This window comes from Phoca vitulina, unplaced genomic scaffold, assembly GCF_004348235.1.
Source record: "Phoca vitulina isolate PV1807 unplaced genomic scaffold, GSC_HSeal_1.0 scaffold9, whole genome shotgun sequence".
Classification (NCBI taxonomy): Eukaryota; Metazoa; Chordata; class Mammalia; order Carnivora; family Phocidae; genus Phoca; species Phoca vitulina.
The window spans coordinates 63,014,009-63,033,511 of record NW_022589712.1 but is presented as its reverse complement, the minus strand read 5'-3'; the positions used below and the strand labels follow the sequence as shown (position 1 = coordinate 63,033,511).

Below are 19,503 nucleotides of genomic sequence, written 5' to 3'. Positions count from 1 at the left end.
TATGGGTACATTTGTTACATAAGACATATTTAGGTAAAATAAAGTGCCTAAGTTACTTACACTAAAGGATAAGATAATTTAGGCTTTTAAAAAAGGACTCAAGTAACTGAAAGACTACTAAAATTAGGCACACACGCACACTATCAAAAACTGTGTCCAGTGTGCTCACGGGGAGTAATTCGATCACTTTAAATGTTGTTATTTGAGGAGAGTTGTACTAGACTTTTTTTCTAGCCATATCTTTTACACACAAAATTTACTTTGCTTTCTGCTTACCCTCAACTACCACGTGAAGATTATGAAACAAAATTATGGTTCATGGAAATCAGTTAACAATGTCCCAATTGTTTTATACTTACTAAATGTGTGGATTCTCACCCCTTGGATCTTGTGAATGTACAAGGCCCTGACTACAGTTATCTATTTTCATGCGAGTCTTTGTAGTTTAGAAATAAGCAAGACTGACTCACATTCTAACAGAGCAAAGAAAATCTACAATAGGAAAGCGAGGCCAACACTAGAAAAATTTGGGTAAAAACGAAATGCTCTGCAATAAAAAGATTGAGAAATATTTCGATTAAACGTGCTAAGTCTTGTGCCGGTTTTGTTTTGTTTTGCTTTGTTTTGTTTTGTTTTGTTTGTTTGTTTGTTTTAGGACGTTAGGGAAAGGGAGGAAAACCAAGGCAGAAGATAATGAACTGCCCCTGTGCCCTTTACACTTACAACCTTCCTAGATCACTGAGAACATTATTCCAGGCAACCAGGTCGTTAAGATTTTTTTTTCTTTTTTTCTTTCTTCTTCCTTCCTTCCTTTCTTCCTTCCTTCCTTCCTTCCTTTCTTCTTTTTTAACCTCGTTAGCTAGTCAACCCCGGCGGCAAGCACACACCGCCACCCTTAACCAGGAAACAGCTCCAAGGAGCCGACGATGGTTGCCTGCATTGAGCTCCCTGCCGGCGCCTTCTGGCCGGACACCCTGTGCCAAAGAGCGCCCAGGAAGCAAACTGCAGTAGGGGCACGACACAGATGTCATGGATGCACATGCAAGATCAAAATCTGACCAGAAAGGGAAGAGAGGGAGAGCAACGGCCCGCAGATCCCGGCCGGAAAGCCGCGGCAATGGAGCCGGCGGCGGTGTGTGTGCGCACACAGGTGCTTCAGGCCGGTGGCGCGGAGAGCTGTCGCGGCCGCCCCTAGGGCTCAGCACTCTCACCAGCGCGCAGAAGCCCCGGCTCCAGCCGAGCCTGGGTAACCCCCAGTCTGAGCTACGCGAGGAAGAGCCCAAGGAAAGGGCGCGAAGGGGGAAGGAGCGGAGGGAAGGTGGGGGGCGGGGGAGTGACCCATCTCCTCATCTAGCGTTTCTCCTCCCGGAGCTTTTCTGGTGGGAACCTTTGCTGAGCTCGTGCGCGCCTCCCTCCCCTCCTCCTCTCCACTCTGGGTGATCATCTCCCCTTCTCCCCTCGCTCTCCCCCATCCTCCCCTCTTTCCCTCCCTCCTTCCCTGCCGCGTGCCTCCTCCCCTCCCCCTTGGCTCCCTCCCCTCCCGCGGCAGCAGCAGTAGCCGCTTCAGCGGAGCCGGAGATGGGCAGAGAGCGCGCGCGGCGCAGCAGCTCCGGATCCACAGCCCTCCCCGCCCGCAGCTCCCTGCGCCCCCGCCGCCGCTGTCGCCGCCTCGGTGTCCCCAGGCTCCGGTCCCGCGCCTAGGACAGCGCCGCCACCGCAGCCCGGCCCTGCCTGCCGCCTGCGCTGCGCAACCCTCGCGCGCGCCCGGATGGCGCTTTCCTCCCAGGACCGGTGAGTAACCTGGAGAGCGCGGGGCTCGGGCACCCCAGGCTGGGCGCTGAGTGAACATCCCTAGCTTTAGGAGGTACCACAAACCACCTGCTGTGATTCCTCAACCTCGAGGCAGGGGGTCTCGGGAGGGCGCTGCTCCGTGGTCCCCGAGGGGCTGTTTGATTTCAACTCTACCTGCTGGCAACCTGAACCCCTCTCCTTCCCTGCCGGGGACTGCAGCCGACACCTCGCGGTCCCGCCTCACCTTCCAGCTCCCGAGCTCCCACACTAGCAGTGGCAGTGGATGGCCCTGACCCTCCCGTCACCCCAAACGGGGTCTTCTCTGCCCTCATGGTCCCCGCGTTTCTGTCTTCTGATTTCCCGCTTCTGCCAGCTGGCAAACGCCCCCCCCCCATCTGCCACCCTTCACCCGGTCTCGCGCCGACAAAGCCTTCTCCACAAAGTCAGCCCCTGACCCACCTTCCCTCCTTTTACAAAGCCTGGCTCTCGAGCCCCACTGTCCCGCGGTATTCCTTCGCAGAGCCAATGGTCCACCCGGTGAATTCTGACCTCATTCCCTAGACACGATGCTGCCTCTTTTCAGTCTGCTTTTCTGACAGTCACCTCAGGAAACTGGCACAGACACGCGGCGATCCTGGCTTGTGTACAGTTACTTTGTGTGTTTCTCAGCACCTGGGTTGTTTGGGGTATGATCAAGCATGAAAACAGAAAGACAAAAAACAAAACAAACAAACAAAAAAACCCACCACCACCACCAACAACAACAAAAAAACACACCCCAAACCTTTTGCGACTAAACTTTTTGTTACTGTTGTTTTAAAGAGCACACCTTTTTACCCTGCTCGGATTTATTCTATTCAGTTTTAAAGGCTTCTTAGCTGACACAGGGAACGCCCCTGTTTTACCTGTTTTCTCCGGAATCGGTCTTGGTTCCAGGTTGAGAACCATGCACCTGACTGGGTGATGAATCTTCTTCAGCAACAGCACTGTCTAAAGCTCAGCAACTCTTGAGGATAAGAAGCTTTTCCTTGAAGGAGAGGAGAGTGGCACCAAACTCACTCTTTAAAATCTTTGAATTTGCAATAAGCCAAAGCCCTTATTTTTCTATAGGTTTAATGGCTAAGAGAGGGATATAGTAGGATCAGAAAACGTGTACTAAAAAGCTCCTGCACGGTTTCAGTGCTGGCGTTGTGTAGTATCTTAGCATCCAGACAGTCTTTCTGTAGAAGTTTTCTTAGGGCAGCTGCCCTTTCTTCTGAAACCACGTTTAACGTTTTAGTCTTCCTAGTTGGCTTGAGAGAAAACAGGGAGTTGTGTTCAATGAATGAATATGAGCAAGGGAGATGAAGGAATGAATGAGCACGGGGAGAGATTATCTAAATACTAAAATTTGTATTCCCGATTCCCTATGTATTGCAATCTTAAAAAAACAAAATTGCTCACACCAATTTATAATTTAGTTTTTTAAAGAAGTGATGAAAATATATTATTTTCTGCATATTTTACTCTAACAGGACCATTTGTCATAGGGCTTGTGCTCTAATTCAAGCAGATAAGAGTATTCAGAAATAAATGTCAAAACTTTAAAAGGTGCCCCATTTGAGTATGTAGTGTGTGAATATAAATTTCCTGGTAATATTATTATCATTTTAACTAATTTTGAAGAAATAAAAATTAAATTGGCTTTCTTGCTCTCACAGTTGATGCAGAGAGACGCATGTTTCCTCACCTTAAACTAGCAAGTCTCTGCCTACACAAGAAATAGGAGAAAGTTGAGCAATTATTTTGAGAATTTGTCTAGTGAGGATTGCCTTGAAATCTTGCCTTATTCAATGTCAAGAATGTTTTTTTATTTTGTTTTAACTCAAGCTGTATTCGAGCCTTTATTTCTCTTTTCTTGTGACATAGGCAAAAATGCAGTGAGCAAGTCACTGACAAGGGATGGTTTTAAGTAAATGTGGAGAGCTGCATCTAAAGTCAGGAGAAGCTATGAGTAATGACTTTATTGTTGGTTTTCTAAATTTGGAAATTTTAGTTATTTAAACTTAATGCTTGACTAAGAATAGTGTTCAAAACCAAGTATTTAAACTTACAATGACTACAAATATGTACATGTGGTCATATGAAGTGGATAGATAGTAGGTATGAGTTATGAGCTGAATCAAAAGGTCATTTCTATTTCTCTAAATCCTTTTACCCTTGGGATAACAGTGGATGCTTACTGTATGCAATATGTCCAACACCAATGAATCTGTTTTGGAAAAGATACATCCTAATTGAACAAAAAGCAAAGCAAGGAGCAATGTTGACTTTGATCAGTTATTGCCCATATTTGTGTAAATGATAAATGCAAGCGATATATGCTAACATAATTCTAATTAATGTCAAATTCTAGACAATGTCAGAGATGTCTCAACATACCTTTTGTGAGGATGTGTGCAATATTAAAATGGTCTCAGAATTGTCTATGAAAATGCAAATAATTAATCTGCCATAAATTATGGCAGGAATTCTGGTTAAGAACTCTTGATGAACTGGAACTCAAGATCTACCTAAGTTTAATGTCATTGTCATTATGCAAAGCAGCTAAATGTAACACTTGCCGGAGACAAGGCATACCAATATTTAAATGGCATATCTTTGAATATCATTAAGTTATTATAATGCTCACTATTATGTGCCACCTAGAGGATGGGATGGGTCTATATTAAATGTTTACAATAGTAAAGAGAGATTAAATATTGGTAAAGAGAAATTTAAAAATGTGGAAATGATATAGATTATTTCACCAATAGATTGTATTAGTTGAAACCTATTATGTGAAACCATCTTTTGGCTTGTGTATGTGGTGGTGTTGGGTGGTGGTGTGCTAAGGAAGAGAACTCAGGCAGGAAGGGAGAGATAAAGGATAAAAACAATGAATACTTGCTTAAATTTTTTACTCAAGTTCAAGTAACTAAATACAAGTTCTGTTATTTTGGTATTTGGGATAACAGCTTTTTTCCAACTTTGATTTTAAGAAAAGTTTCTTTAATTACAGCAATAAAAAACATTTTTTTTAAAGAAGTGGCACATTTATTTTATTCAGTAAAACCCGGAGATTATAGGCAAACTGTTTTATGTAAATTAATTGACCTAAGTAAAATTCTAGGCAAGCTTAAAAACAAAACCTTGAAAGAAGGAAAACACACATATTGACACACACCTAAAATTGCGGTGTTAAATAGAGAGCCAGGTGATTTAGTATTTTATGAAGGCAAGAAGATTCAGTTAAGGGATAACTACATAAAGTATTTTCATAGCTTAATATATATCTCGTATATTTTTCTACTTACATTTCTGGGTGTATTATTCAATTTTATGGATTTTTGCATTTTTATTTACAATTCACAAGGATCTGTATATTATTAAATGCCTCAAATTTTATGAATTCAAAAGAATCCTCATATTTTATTTGTAAATATCAAATTACTACATCAATGTTTACAAATGGCTATGCTTTCTACCCTTATTCCATAGGGAAAGAGAATATTTAACAACAAATTCTCAAAGAACAAAAAAACAAAATTAATATTTCAAAACTAGCATAATGATTTAACCAAAGTTTAATAGTGATTTCAAAGTGATACTCTCATAAGATCAAATAAACAATTGAAATTCTTGCAGAAAAGAAATATTTAGATTTCAATAGAAACGTTTAGCTTCTGTGATTTTACATGTGACCATGTGAGATTGACTTTTATTCATGTAGCTGCAAATAGAATGTTCGGCATTCTTAATAGAAGGAATCACAGAATTTAGATATCGATTAGAGGATGTAGAGAGTATTCCATTCCCATCATTTTATTGTATCTTACCCAAGGTTCTTAAATAGTTAATAGAAACAGAATTAGAATCCGGGTCTCTTGACTCCATGCTGTATGCCTTTCTATAAAATAAAAATAAATTTTCCTTCTTATTTTATTTTAAGAAAGTAATAAGGGAAAAATCAGTTTGAAGATCAATGAAAGCTAAAAGTTAAATGAAATGAAAATCTGTGTTTCTTCAGGAAATGCCCAGTCCTGTCACCATCATAGTTGAAAGCAGTATTTTTCTGCTCAGTCTTTTCCAGCTTCAGGTTAAAGCTTGGGAAATGTTTTGAAAATTTAACTGTTACTGGTTTATTTACCTAAACATATTTTAATATTTTTGCTTAATTTTCATCATAAATTCTTCACCCATATAGGTTTCTTTCATGGTAATCATATGTCCTGGACACTTTCATTTTACCTTTTAATAGATAGTTTGTTGAAAAATATCCCTAAAAACAGATTTTGGCTTCTGTAAGTAAAACTGGGGAAGTCAACTTGTAGTTTTATCTCTGTATATTCAGTCTTTTTATTATCACAGAGGAAGTTTATGCATCCACACACAGACTTTTTGTTTTTGTTTTGTTTTATTTGTCACTGTAGCCTGTGAGTAGCTCAGGTGGTCAGGGAAGATAAATTTGTTTCACAAAGTTCCAAGTCTGCAATTGAAAATCCTGGCACTTTTTTTTTTTTTTTTAAGATTTATTTATTTATTTATTTGAAAGAGAGGGAATGAGAGAGAGAGAGCACATGAGAGGGGGAAGGGTCAGAGGGAGAAGCAGACTCCCTGCTGAGCAGGGAGCCCAATGCGGGACTCGATCCCAGGACTCCAGGATTATGACCTGAGCCTAAAGCAGTTGCTTAACCAACTGAGCCACCCAGGCGCCCGAAAATCCTGGCACTTTGAGCATTCTCTTCACTGATGGCCAGACAGATCAGTGAAAGTGAATGAATCAATGGGGAACCATCGTCATTACCAGTAAGAGATAAACTTTCAAATGTATTCTTGGTGATGGTGGCTTATCAGGGCCATCTCACCTAGGAAGAGCAACATGGTAATATAGATTGTTTCTCAATTACTTTATCTGGAAGAATACTGCGTTGTCTAGGTGTGTCTAGGTTGATTGAAGTTAGGGGAACCTGTGACTTCAGACTGCTGGTTCAAAGGCTGAGGGGAAAGCCTTGGCTTAGGAAATGGCCTTCTTTAAACCAACCAAAACATAGATTTAGCTGAAAGAATCACTACGTCTCTAAGGCTCCCATAGCCTAATTTCTTTGGAATGTAATTCAGCCTCCTCTTATTGAGGGACTACTACATGGCAAGAACTGAAGTGGTGACTACAGACACAGGATGAATGTGATGTAGGTTCTGACCTCAAGCAGCTTACAATATAACTGAAGAGAGAGATAAGAACAAACAGAAAGGAACAATAGGACACCAGGTGGCCATAATCTAGGGCAGCCACCATGTTACTGAACAAGGATGTCCAAAGAAAAAATCAAAAAGACTACAACTTAGTCTTAATATGCCTTGCCAAAATTGATGGAGGTTTGCCGTGACTAAATCTTGGCAAAAAAATAATCTATGTCCTTAAAAATGCGTATGTTTCCATTGCTTCCCATATTAATTTTACTCTGACAAAGATTTTTGTTTTGATAATGCAGGAACCTATTATTATGAACTAATATAGATAGCCCCATACTAATGAAGCCAATTGTTGATTCTGTCTTCATCGGTCATAAGGTAATTTTTTAAAAGAAACATAACTAAATATATACATTTAACATAAATTTGAAATGTCAAGTTTGTCTTTTAAGAAACTTAAATCTTCAAGGAATATTTCAAGGGAAATGTACAAAAGAGGGAAGAAATGATGGAGACAGTGAACAATATATGTAATATGGATTAAACAATAAAAGTTTACAAACTGCTTTAGCAAAATAAAGTTAAATAGGTAATTTTAAATTTCCGTATCTTATTTACTCTAATAATGAACATTTATTGAGCAGGTATGACTGTGTGATACAAAGGGACATGGGACATGGGGCTGTTAGTGATAATGATGGCTTTGTGCTTTGACTGTAGAAGACAACTGGCTATTTCAAGACCCATAAAGGGTCTGAGATTTTTACTCTCTAAGCATGAATAATTGATCCTAGACCTTGTTTTGGAGGAACTACATGAGGGCAGACAATCTAACTTGTCGTATTTGTCCATGTCAATAGCCTGGTGGCATTTGTCTGCCCCACTGTAAGCAATACTTACAGAAATGGGAGTGGAAAAAACAGCCAGAGGTGTTGACAGGTATTTACATAGGAAATGCAGAACCTGGGACCATCCCCTGCTATTTCTAATACATTTCCTTGCTAATATTAAGGGGAATAAGGAATATAGATCAAATCATGGTCAGAGCTGTCTGGTGGGGAATGGCAGATTCAGCGGAGTTAAATTTAGGACCCTTGTAACTGTTTGGGAGAGCCATTTTTTTCATGTAAAACTGAGATGCCCCAGGAGCCAGACAAGCTGAGAGCTTGAATATACCATTTCCATTTGATAAAAAAGGTCTATAGAACCCTTTCTCACAGTGTTAGTCACTGAGTCTGAGTTGACTCACCCCAAAATGATATGTTCCCTCCATGTTAGGGAGGTGACCAGTCCAAAACCTCAAGGGGCCTGTAAGTAGAACTTGTCTGCCTTTTCCAGAGGCTTCTGTCAGCAGTACTGTTACTCACAGAGACCTGTACCTCACAGGTTTATTAGAGATGTGGGACTTCACATGTAGAGAGCATCCCACGGCTTGCTTGACAGCTTCCAACACGGAGTATGCATTTGGGCCTCAGTCAAAGGATGCCAATTTTTGGATTAGCTGATATGAAAGTCCAAGTAGAATATCCAAGTGAGGTACATACTATCTCTAATGCCCACAGATTCCAGTAAGATCCTGAGCACCTTTCTTGTTGGTTGGAGTTGAATAGAGAGAAGTTTTCCGTTGACTGCCAGAGGGATTGAATATTACAAATCTGCCTCTACAGTCCCAAGAAACTTTATTTGACAAGCAGAGCCCTGAATTCTGTCAGGGTTTATCAGCCACTTTAGTATATGTGATATCACAGTCAAGACGTTCCTGATGGAAACTTCTGACTTTGTCATAAACAGGATATCATTACAGAGTTACAGATTTGTATAATAGAGTGTAGAGGCACTCATACTGCCCACCTACTAATGGCAAATGGCAGAGGAATTTAGCTATCCCTGGAGATAACCTGTTGGAACATGGGGAGTTACTACAAATGTATATTCATTGTCATGACACATGAATGTAAGTTAAACATTGTCCTCAGGGGTTAGTGGGATAGAAAAGAAGGCATGACACAGTCCAGTGTAATACAGCAAATGTTTAGTCTGTGCAGTGGATTCAGTTACGTGAGCCGTTGGTGATAATCCATTCTAAGCTTCCAATTCTGTCTTTTTCATTATCCATATTGAGCTGTTGTGTTAAGATACTGCATCTCTTACTACCCATGTTGTCTCCAGGTCTGTAATCAGGGCTGTGATTTCCTTTTCTCCTCCTGGGGTTTTATACTGGTTTTGTTGGACCATCTGGGAAGAAACAGAAAGAAGACTGGGAAATGATTTGCATATTCCATTAACACTTCTCTACATATGGCCTTTCCCAATTGTGACAATCTTCTCAGGTGCTATGTATGATGAAATATAAGCATATAACACATTAATTTTTACCATACAATCAGAGATAGAAACAACAAAAATAGTACATTAAATTGGTCCCAAAGTCTATCCACAAGGTCATGTTAGCTTGCCTTTTCCATTGTGAACTCTGCCTTAATGCCATTAGCTAAATCTGAGTGTTCTATAGATCCAGGTAAGAAAGTGACTTGAGGCTTCATATCCAGCACATCTATATAAGTTTGATTTCCCCTTCCATTTGAAATTTTCTAGCATACTCAGGTGGATGCATATGTCCTTTGATCCCTCTTGGGGATAGAGATAACTTGTTTCTCTTTAAACCATAGGTCAAAGTAGAGGGACAGAGAGGAATCAGGGAGCAGGAAAGGAGAGAGACTTCATATGTATTTTTAGTTTCAAGTGACGTGAAGATGGCTTATGGCATAACCAAATGAATTTTGAATATTTTTGGTCCTTCCAATACGTTGTATGTGGAGGAGCAAGGTCTTCATGGCTGACACCAACTATTTCAGCCTTAAAAATCCCTGGACTCAGAAACCACAGCCACACTGATATTTTGTCAGTGAACCTCTGGTTGACTCAATCTTGGCTCACACAGTGGTGACCTTCTTTATGGACTCCATATTAATTTGGGGCATTAGTTTCCCTGTTGTCTAGATAACACCTCATAAGCTTTTAATGGTTTTAACATCAAGACTGAGGGAGTTTTCCTGCACAGTGGTGGTGACCTCAAGTATTTATCTAGATTTGCTTGGGTCACTTTCTTTTTCTTTCTTTCTTTTTTTTTTCTTTTTGTCTCTTTCTAATTCTCCAGTAGATCAACTTCGCCAGAATTCTAAACTCCATCCAGTGCAGTAAGAGTTCAGATACTAGTCAAAGCTTCATCTATGGTTTCCCAAAGGAGTTTCTCTATCCCTGCAAAATCTCCCCAAGAAAGCTAAAACTCCCTTATAGCAACTAGAACTCACTGTAAAAGAAAAAAAAAAAAAAAGCTGAGCAATTTTACTGTTACTTCTAAATGGATATATTTGGCATGATAAAATGAAGTCTTAAGACAACCTACTACCTGCCAGTATTCCTCAATTAACAATGTTCTCCTTGCCTCCTTCTTTCTCATGTGAACCAAAGTTCTAATGATTCACCTGGATACTGTTATGGAATCCTCCCTTTCATACTCAATATGTGTGTGCATCCCTCTATTGTCTAAAATAAGAAACAACCTTCTGCCTACCCAGTACAAATCTTAGTATTAATTGTAAGTTGTGCTGCAGATCAGAAGCTGACCACCAGATTGGCAAGGAAGTCTTTCCACCTAGAGGAGAATTAACAACAGAACAGCATTTTGCCATCTGTATTTTACCTAGTTCCTGTTACTTAGCTTACCCAACCTCCTTAATTCACAGGCAAAACAGTGGAGGACCATTATTGCCCAGTTGATTATATAATTTGCTACTGATTCCCATAGACCTCTCTCAAATCCCATTAATGGACCTGTGAGATCCTCATCCTTCCTTTTCAAGAAAGCAAACCATGTCTCTGTCAACATCCCATCCTTATTACCAAAATTATCAAAAACCCTGAAGAATTTGAGATGCTAGTCTTATTTCAAACTGACATGAAAACCTGCCACAGATTCATGGATGCTAGCAGAAGACATTAGGGTCAGAGATGAAGGACAATTTATTATTCACAGCAATAACAGTAGCAAGAGTTTCAGCATTTTTGCAGTGGTTCCCTAAGCCCTAGTTTTCAAAGGCAACATGGAGCAAACTAGATGATACTTAAATACTACAAGAAAGGGATCCTGAACTCAAGGAATGCAAATCTTTTATAATGGATGATAAGTATGCCTCCCTTTACTCTAGAAGGAGATGCTAGTTTTATCTTCCAAGGTTATTTGCTTTACAAACATCTTTCAAAAATAGTTCAGAACAAAAGAAGCCAGTGTTCTCTGATATGTTGTGCAGCAATGTGAGAGACCCTTGGGAAATTGTCTCCTAACAATGACAGATTTCAACAAATGCTTGTTTTGATAAGCTCTTTATCTATGGTATGATATATGTTCATCCTTGCTACTTCCTAATGATGGAGTGCTTTAAACAGGTACAACCTGAGATTAATGAATCTCTCACTAAGAAACTAAGAAAGTAATTTTTAAAGCAATTACATTTTATTTAAAGTGCAACATTAGACTCTTAATTAGTTGTTTCTGACTCTATGGGCTATGGTCTATAGACTAGATAGCTATAAAGTGTAAAGAACTGAGCATTTCTATGTCAAGAAGTTGAAAATTTGAGCCCAAACTACAGGATATAAGAAATGTCTATTTTATGTAATTATAGTAGATCATAAATAAAAATCATTAAATAAAAATGGTGTATATGCATGTTTTCCCATAGATTTAATGCTTCTCTAATACTTTACAGTTTGAGGGGTACCTAAACTTTTCCAAATAATCAGAGGAAAAAGGCTCATTGCTGTTTTATTTTGCTTAATTGTAGACTGTTTCTTCAAGATTGAGCATAGTTGTCATTTTCTCTAATATGCATCTGCTATACCCCAGGCCGGGACACATGCCTTTCTTTGCATTGGTATAATGCCCAGGCTTGTCTGTACCATATTATGACTTTATGACATCACTTTGGCATGATATATTAATATGCATTTCCCCCACTGGATTACTCTGAAGCTGGTTGCTTATTAATCTTCAAAACCCTGTGTATACCTTCCCAATTGATGCATGGCAGGTCAATATTTATGGAGGTGAACAAAAGGTAATAAAATCCATTAACATTGAGCTTATTATTGGAAATTTTAGAGAGTTATCTCCCATAAGGCATAACTGAATGGAAGACGTGTAGGATATTTGAGCTGTAATAATCTTGGAGTTCTTAATGGCCATTGGTTTAGTTATAGCCATGTTAAACATCCAAATTTTGATGCTTCTTCTGAGTTTTGTGACATCCTGAAGCATTTAAAATTATTTCATATTTATTGTGAAAACTTAAAATTTTGTAGTTTGTATACTTTTAGAAATTGATGGGAGCATCACAAAATATAATGCAAGCCCTTGTTTAATTATCAAAGTTTGGGTGTCATTGATTATATTATCCAGGACAGATTTCTCTTTTAACCCTCAGATAGAAATTTCAAAGCCTTGACTTTTCACCTTTATCAAAGGGTTAGACTAAAGATGAGCATACCTCCTTTCACCCTTTGCCCTGATGCACAGATGCTCTTTTTTCGTTTCTTTGTCATAGAGTTTTTTTTCTCTGATGTTCAGATTTCTGCTGCTCATTCATGCCTACCTTTGCGTTTTCTGTCACTGCCCCACCCCAATCCCTAGTGTTATAACCAACGCTGCCAATCCTGAAGTCTGGTGCGCTCTTCTTCTGTTTTTTTCCTACAATTTTTGTATTTATTTTGCATCCTATTGCTTACTCATGTTATAAAAACAAAAAAACATAAACAAAAACCTTTCTCTAAGGGACAGCTGCCTTCTGTGCCATGAACTTGAAGAATCAAATGAAATGACGGGCTCTCTGGTTCTTGTTCTATGTTTGTTGGTTGTTCATGAGCTGACTGCAACTTCATTTTAATTCAGGGGCTGTGATTTTCTGGTTTTGTTCCAGAGCGATTTTGGAAATTTAAGAATTCTAAATTATTGAATTTTGATTAACCAAATTTTTATTATTTTCCTCATAGTAAACAGGTCTTAGGTGACTGTCTTGTCTCTATGATACCTTGTTACATTGATGAATACTTCAGAACCAATGAAATATATGTGTTATTTAGGAAAATAAAAAGGTTGGAATGAATTAAATAAAAGACATGGTTTAATGGGAAGCATGGAAGGTCAGGAAATGACTTTAGGTTGTTTGAAGCATGACAATGGTGAGCTTGAACAAACAAAGGAAAATATGAAGATATTGAATAACAGGAGAACCTGAAAACAATGTAGAAAGGAGAGGGACAAAGAAGCAAGTTATAGGCTGATAAAGACAAATATTTGCCAATGCTATAAATGGGGCCCAATGGAAACACTGCATTATACAGGAAAAGCATATATCTATAATCAGACATAACAGGGTTTATATCCCCATCTGACTATTTACTGGCTAAGAGACCAAAGTCAAATTTCTTAGTATCTCCTACATTCTTTTTCCTATTACATAAAAATTTTGTAGAATAAGAATGTAGAAAAAGAATGTAGAATAAGGTAATATGTAGAAATCCCTAAAACACTGGTTGGCACTATAAATTCTCATTCAATAAATGTTATGATTTTCCATACTTAATAATTTGAAAAGACATAATCATTTCAGTTTGTAACAAATGAAACAAGTGTATTTTCCAATTAGATAATTAGCAAGTGACATTCATTCTTCCGGACACTAGGAGAATTTTGGATTTTTCAGAATAGTATATAGTAATGCAGGAAGCAGCATATAATAAGCACTGAAGAACTAATTAAAATCATACTTTTTATGATAATATTAAGTGGATACTTGGAAAATAAATTCTGTACTTTAATTATTATTTGGTTAGTGTGGTATAAAACTTTCCCGCAAGAATTAAAATTCATGAAGAGAAAGATTCTTGTTCTATCTTGGCTGAACAAAGCTCAGAAGAGTATATATCCCACCCTAACAATAAAAAAAAAAAAAAAAAACGAAAAAAACAGGTGAACTACAAAATCATAACTTTTCTTGAACCCCTCAGAAAGCTGAGTTTATGATGCAAACAAATATCCAGATTTTCTAACCCATGGGTAGATCCCTCCATGAAGAAATAGGTCATGGGGATGTTATGTGTGGCGAGAATAAAAGAACATCTGATCACCATACAAGTGGCTAAAAAGAAATCAGCTAAAATTTTGACAAATTGATAAAGGCTAAATGTGAGCTAGAATGACAACATAGGACCTCTGTAACCTCTCCCACAAGGGGACTTTGAATTCACTTACCAGTGCTTTCATGTGGACTCCCTCAGGTGCTTATAAGAAATATTAGAAGCAGGGTAGAATACAAGATGGAGCTTACCTCATTAAAGTAAGTGCAGAGTAGAAGATTGGCTACCATTGTAGGTAAAGCAAAAACCCCATCCCCTCCAAAGCCCCAGCTTCCATCCTAAGCAGTTCTAGAGGACTTTGAAGTCTTTGGTCCACTGAACATCAATTTCTAACTAGATAACTAGATAAGTTCAATGTCCCAAACTAATAGGCTTAGCATAGAAGAGGTATGACCTATGTCCAGGTATAAATAATTTTCATTGATTTCAACTGTTTTACACCTGATTTTTTGGCGTTTAATAACAAATGACAAACTACACAAAAATGCAAGGAAAAAAGAAACCATTGTCTAGAGTCAAAGCAATGGAGAAAGCCAGATTTAAGATGGCCCAGAGTTGGAATTATCAGACACAGACTTTAATATAACTATTGTTAATGCGTGAAAGGGCCTAATGGAACAGGTGAACAGTATGCATTAACAGAGAATTTTAGCAGAAAAATCAAAACTATAGGAAAGATTCAAATGAAGATGCTAGAAATAAAAGAAAATGTTATCACAGATCACAGATTTCTTCAATGTGCTTATTAATTGACTCAGTTTATCTCACAGAAAAAAATAATCTGTAAACTTGAAGACAGGTCATTAGATATTAGACAAACTGAAAAGAAAAACAAAAACCAAACAAACAATAACAGAGACAAAAAGAGTAAAAGGAAAACAAAAACAAAAAAATCAGAATAGAACATCCAAGAGTTCTGAGACAATACCAAATGGTGTACTATAATGTAATTCTAGAAAAAAGAGAGAGAGAGAGAGAGAGAACAAAGCAAAAGAAATATTTAAAGACATAGAAGAAACTTTCTTTATAAAAACAGGCAAGATTTTTCCTGAAAATTTTTAAAAATAACGAAAGTCATCAAATTACATATCCAAGAAGTCAAGAAAACTCCAAACAAGATAACTATACAAACAAAGTACACATATATCAAAAAAAAGATTCTTCATGTGGTACAATAAAATACCAGACAGAAACATGGACCTACATAAAAACATGAAGAGCTTCAGTAATGGTAAAAATAAAGTTAAATATCAAAGATTTTTAGAAGTTTTAATTTCTCTAAGAGATAATTGACTGTCCATAATACAATAAGGACAATATATTGGGGGGTTTGTAATTCATATAAAAGTAGAGTATATGTCAATTGATACCTCAAAAATTATACAGAGTACAATAATGGTTATTTCACTTATTTTTAACTCCTTGCCATTTGAACATTTGTACATGTATGTAAACAAATAATTTATGCAAATACATTTTGCATTATTCCAAAGTGTTGATATACGTTATTTCATTTGACCTTTATAATAGGTCAAACTATACCTCCATGTAGAGTTGGGGTGGCTGCCTTATAAGAATAAAACCTAGTATAACAACATGGCCTTTTAAAAGATTATCTACCCCTACCAACTGTACATTACTTACTTAACAGATAGTGTATCCTCAGATGGTACTGTAGAATATTTGTACCCTAGTAACTTGACAGGAAGTATAACTTTGACCCCATTTCATCTAGTATTCATTCAAAGCTTAGTTATGTGAATTAGTTTTTTTTGGAGAATTGACTATGGCCCCAGGGTCCAAAATTTAGCTAATCCCAGTTGCTAAACCCATAATGTAAATGAATAAAGTGGGTCTGGGTAAGACACAGGGTCACAAGGGAAAGTGGAGTAAGGGAAGTGATTGACTGACATCCTGGGGACAGAGGTGCTGCTCAAAGCATGTTTTGAAGGCCCAGACTGTTTTGCAAAGTGTTTCTTATGGGCCCATGAGAAATACAGAAACTGAGAGGAAGCATTTAGAGAATTTTATGGCAAGTTGGAATTAATTTATATCTGTTCAGTCTAACAAAAGAAAATATAGGCTTGTATTTTTAAATCTTTTTTTAATTTCTTTTTTTCTAGTAATGTATTTGTTTTTGTTTTTTTTTTTTTAAGATTTTATTTATTTATCCAACAGAGAGAGCGAGAGAGCACAAGCAGGGGGAGCAGTAAAAGGAGAGGGAGAAGGAGGCTTCCCGCTGAGCAAAGAGCCAGACGCGGGGCTCGATCCCAGGATCCCGGGATCATGCACCGAGCCGAAGGCAGACGCCCAACCATCTGAGCCACCCAGGCGCCCCGTCTAGTAATGTATTTGTAATGATATTTTAAAAACTGATTCATGAAGGATAGGATATTGAAAAACAAAACTAGTGCTTCATTGCAATTAGTTTGAGAGGCACTGATCCCTAGTCATTACAACTAATGAAATAAAAATAATTAGACCAATGCAATAGATCTGGGGCACCTGGGTGGCTCAGTCATTAAGCGTCTGCCTTCGGCTCAGGTCATGATCCCAGGGTCCTGGCATCGAGCCCCGCATCGGGCTCCCTGCTCCGCGGGTAGCCTGCTTCTCCCTCTCCCTCTGCCCCTGCTCGTGTTCCCTCTTTAGCTGTCTCTCTCTCTGTCAAAAAAAAAAAAAAAAAAAAGCAATAGATCTGTTGCCAAACTTGGCCTATGGTTTTCCACTTTCCAATCCTGCCTTTAGATGTTTTAAATTCAAAACCTATGCGTCAGGAGTGCATTGTTCTCACCTCTTCCAGAACTGATCTCACAGAACTATGCTTTGCCATTATGTTTTCAGTCTACATTGAACCCTATAGAACATATTGTTGAATTTAAAATAAGGATATTATTTAAAAAAACAGTTCACTACATCACACAGGGTTATCTATGATGATCTGCAAGAGAACTATTTCTCACACTTTTTCAGAGGAGTCATACTGATTTTATTACTGACCGTATTGAATGAACAATTCTTTCAGCGATTTCTAGGAAGTCCAGAGTTAAGTGTATATCCCTGATAACTATAAAGAGGCTTATGGCCTATATTTTTAAATTGTATTACTTTTATAAATGATCTTGCTTTACTTCATGTCTCTTACCCTGTTCTGTCAGTATTTTTTTTCTCATAATGCATTTAAATTTGTAGCAAAGCAAGGTGCAACTAGAAAGTACTAGGGGAAAAAAAAAAGAAAGGAAGGAAGAAATTAGATACTCAGATATGATTATATATTGTATATTAAATATCTGAATGTGTCCTTGATACCTAGTTGAAAAGATTCTGTGAAAAATATCTTGGAAATTTCAATGTTTAAAATAAATGTAGCAGGAAGAAATTTACTATAACTTTCTATATGTAAAAGCAGGCAAGGGGCGCCTGGGTGGCTCAGTCGTTAAGCGTCTGCCTTCGGCTCAGGTCATGGTCCCAGGGTCCTGGGATCGAGCCCCACATTGGGCTCCCTGCTCCGTGGGAAGCCTGCTTCTCCCTCTCCCACTCCCCCTGCTTGTGTTCCCTCTCGCTGTGTCTCTCTCTGTCAAATAAATAAATAAATAAAATCTTTAAAAAAAAAAAAAAAAGCAGGCAATAAAATTTATCCATGTTTCCTCCACTCAGAAGTACCTGTTCCAAAACGGGTATGAAAACTGGGAGTCGTTTCATTATTATCTCCATGCCCATGCGGTCTCATAGTATTTCAGGTTCCTGATTCAAGCCAGGCCCTGTTTGTAGGTAGACCATGTAACTGGAGAGATAACAGCATCCTGCTGAGATAATACACTTTTATTCCTAATGACAACCTGAGGAGTAGATGAACAGTACATATTTTTATAGTAATTGTTAGAAAACTTCAGGCCAGATTTGCATCCTGTTCAACTCAGCACGACAATTTTGTGATTCCCGGAAAGAAGTTTCTATGCTGCTAACCAGGAAAAGAATCCAACTATTAAGAACAATTACTATGTGGTTTTCAGCTCTCTACAGTGGGATTTGAAATTCTGTATAATTAATTATACCTTATGCAGATAAAAAGAAGTTTAAAAAGTAAGCCACTCTGCTAGAGAGAGTATGAAAAATATTGAAAGCCCATTTTTTGTCAGAGGTTTCATAACCATTGGTAAACTTTGTTCTGTAATTTCTAATATATTGTGTTGAATATCATGGAAGAAAAAGTAATTGTAACACTTTTTAGTTTACATGACCTCACCTTTAAGACTCATTGAAAACCTCTTGATCACTAATTAAAGCTACTAAACAGTGGACCTCTATTGAAAGGAGCATTTTTTTTGGCTGGCGGGACCGAGCCATCTCTAAAATGGGGTATAGCAATCCACAGATGGAATAAAAATCGCTTATAAAAGAAAATGACTCCTCATTCAATTGATCAGTGGGGTCCAGAAAACATATGAGTCACAATCAATAACCTACCCTGGAAATTGTCCAAATCCCTGGAAAACTGTCCAAGGTCAATTTCTCTTCATCCTAAAATTATTCTCCTGAAGCACACAAAAAGTTTATTGACATAACCAGGCCAGAATATATTAGATCAAGTGTAGAAAGTACATTTTTTAAACCAAACAATTATACAGCTGAGCTATTTACTTTCTCAAATTTGTTTGTCTTCTGATATACGTAATATAAATAAATACACATATAGGTACTCAAATACACACACGTATATACATACTTATGTGCATACAAACACAAACTGCCAAATATGTAAGTATATATAAAAATACACACACATGCAAATGCAATACACATGCATACACTTGTAAATATATTTACATATAAACACACAATTAGGTAAATATATACACAAATGCATAGATACACATATATGCATGTCTAACTCCTTTAAATATTCTAAATTCAGAAAATGTCAATGCCTAAATGTGCTATAAAGACAAATACAAAGACTTTCAAGTAGGGAGAGAAAATCTTAGGGCAAAGGAGAAGACAAAGATAAACCCTATACATAGCTCAATGAGCAGGATAAATCTGATTTCTGGTTCTAGTATTTTTCCAGTATTTTCTTATTTCTTTTTTTTTCTTTTACTCTTTCTTTTTTTTTTTTTTTTTGAGGTGGGGAGAGGCAGAGACAGAGGGAGAGAGAGAATCTTAAGCAGGCTCCATGCCCAGTGCAGAGCCCCATGGGGACTCAATTTCACAACGCCGATATCATGACCTGAGCCGAAATCAAGAGTCAGACACTTAACCAACTGAGCCACCCAGAAACCCTAGTATTTTCTTATTTCTAGCTTAGTT

The 19,503-nt window shown here is 38.0% G+C and overlaps 1 protein-coding gene across 2 annotated transcripts in view; it reads left to right on the top strand.

Moving 5' to 3' along the window:
* The first annotated feature begins 1,540 nt into the window (after positions 1 to 1,540).
* FUT9 (fucosyltransferase 9) overlaps positions 1,541 to 19,503 on the top strand; it is a 180,927-nt gene continuing 162,964 nt past the window's right edge. For both annotated transcript variants that reach the window (XM_032408223.1, XM_032408220.1), the window contains exon 1: positions 1,541 to 1,791. The gene's annotated coding sequence lies outside the window, so the exon portion shown is untranslated. The remainder of the gene's footprint in view (positions 1,792 to 19,503) is intronic.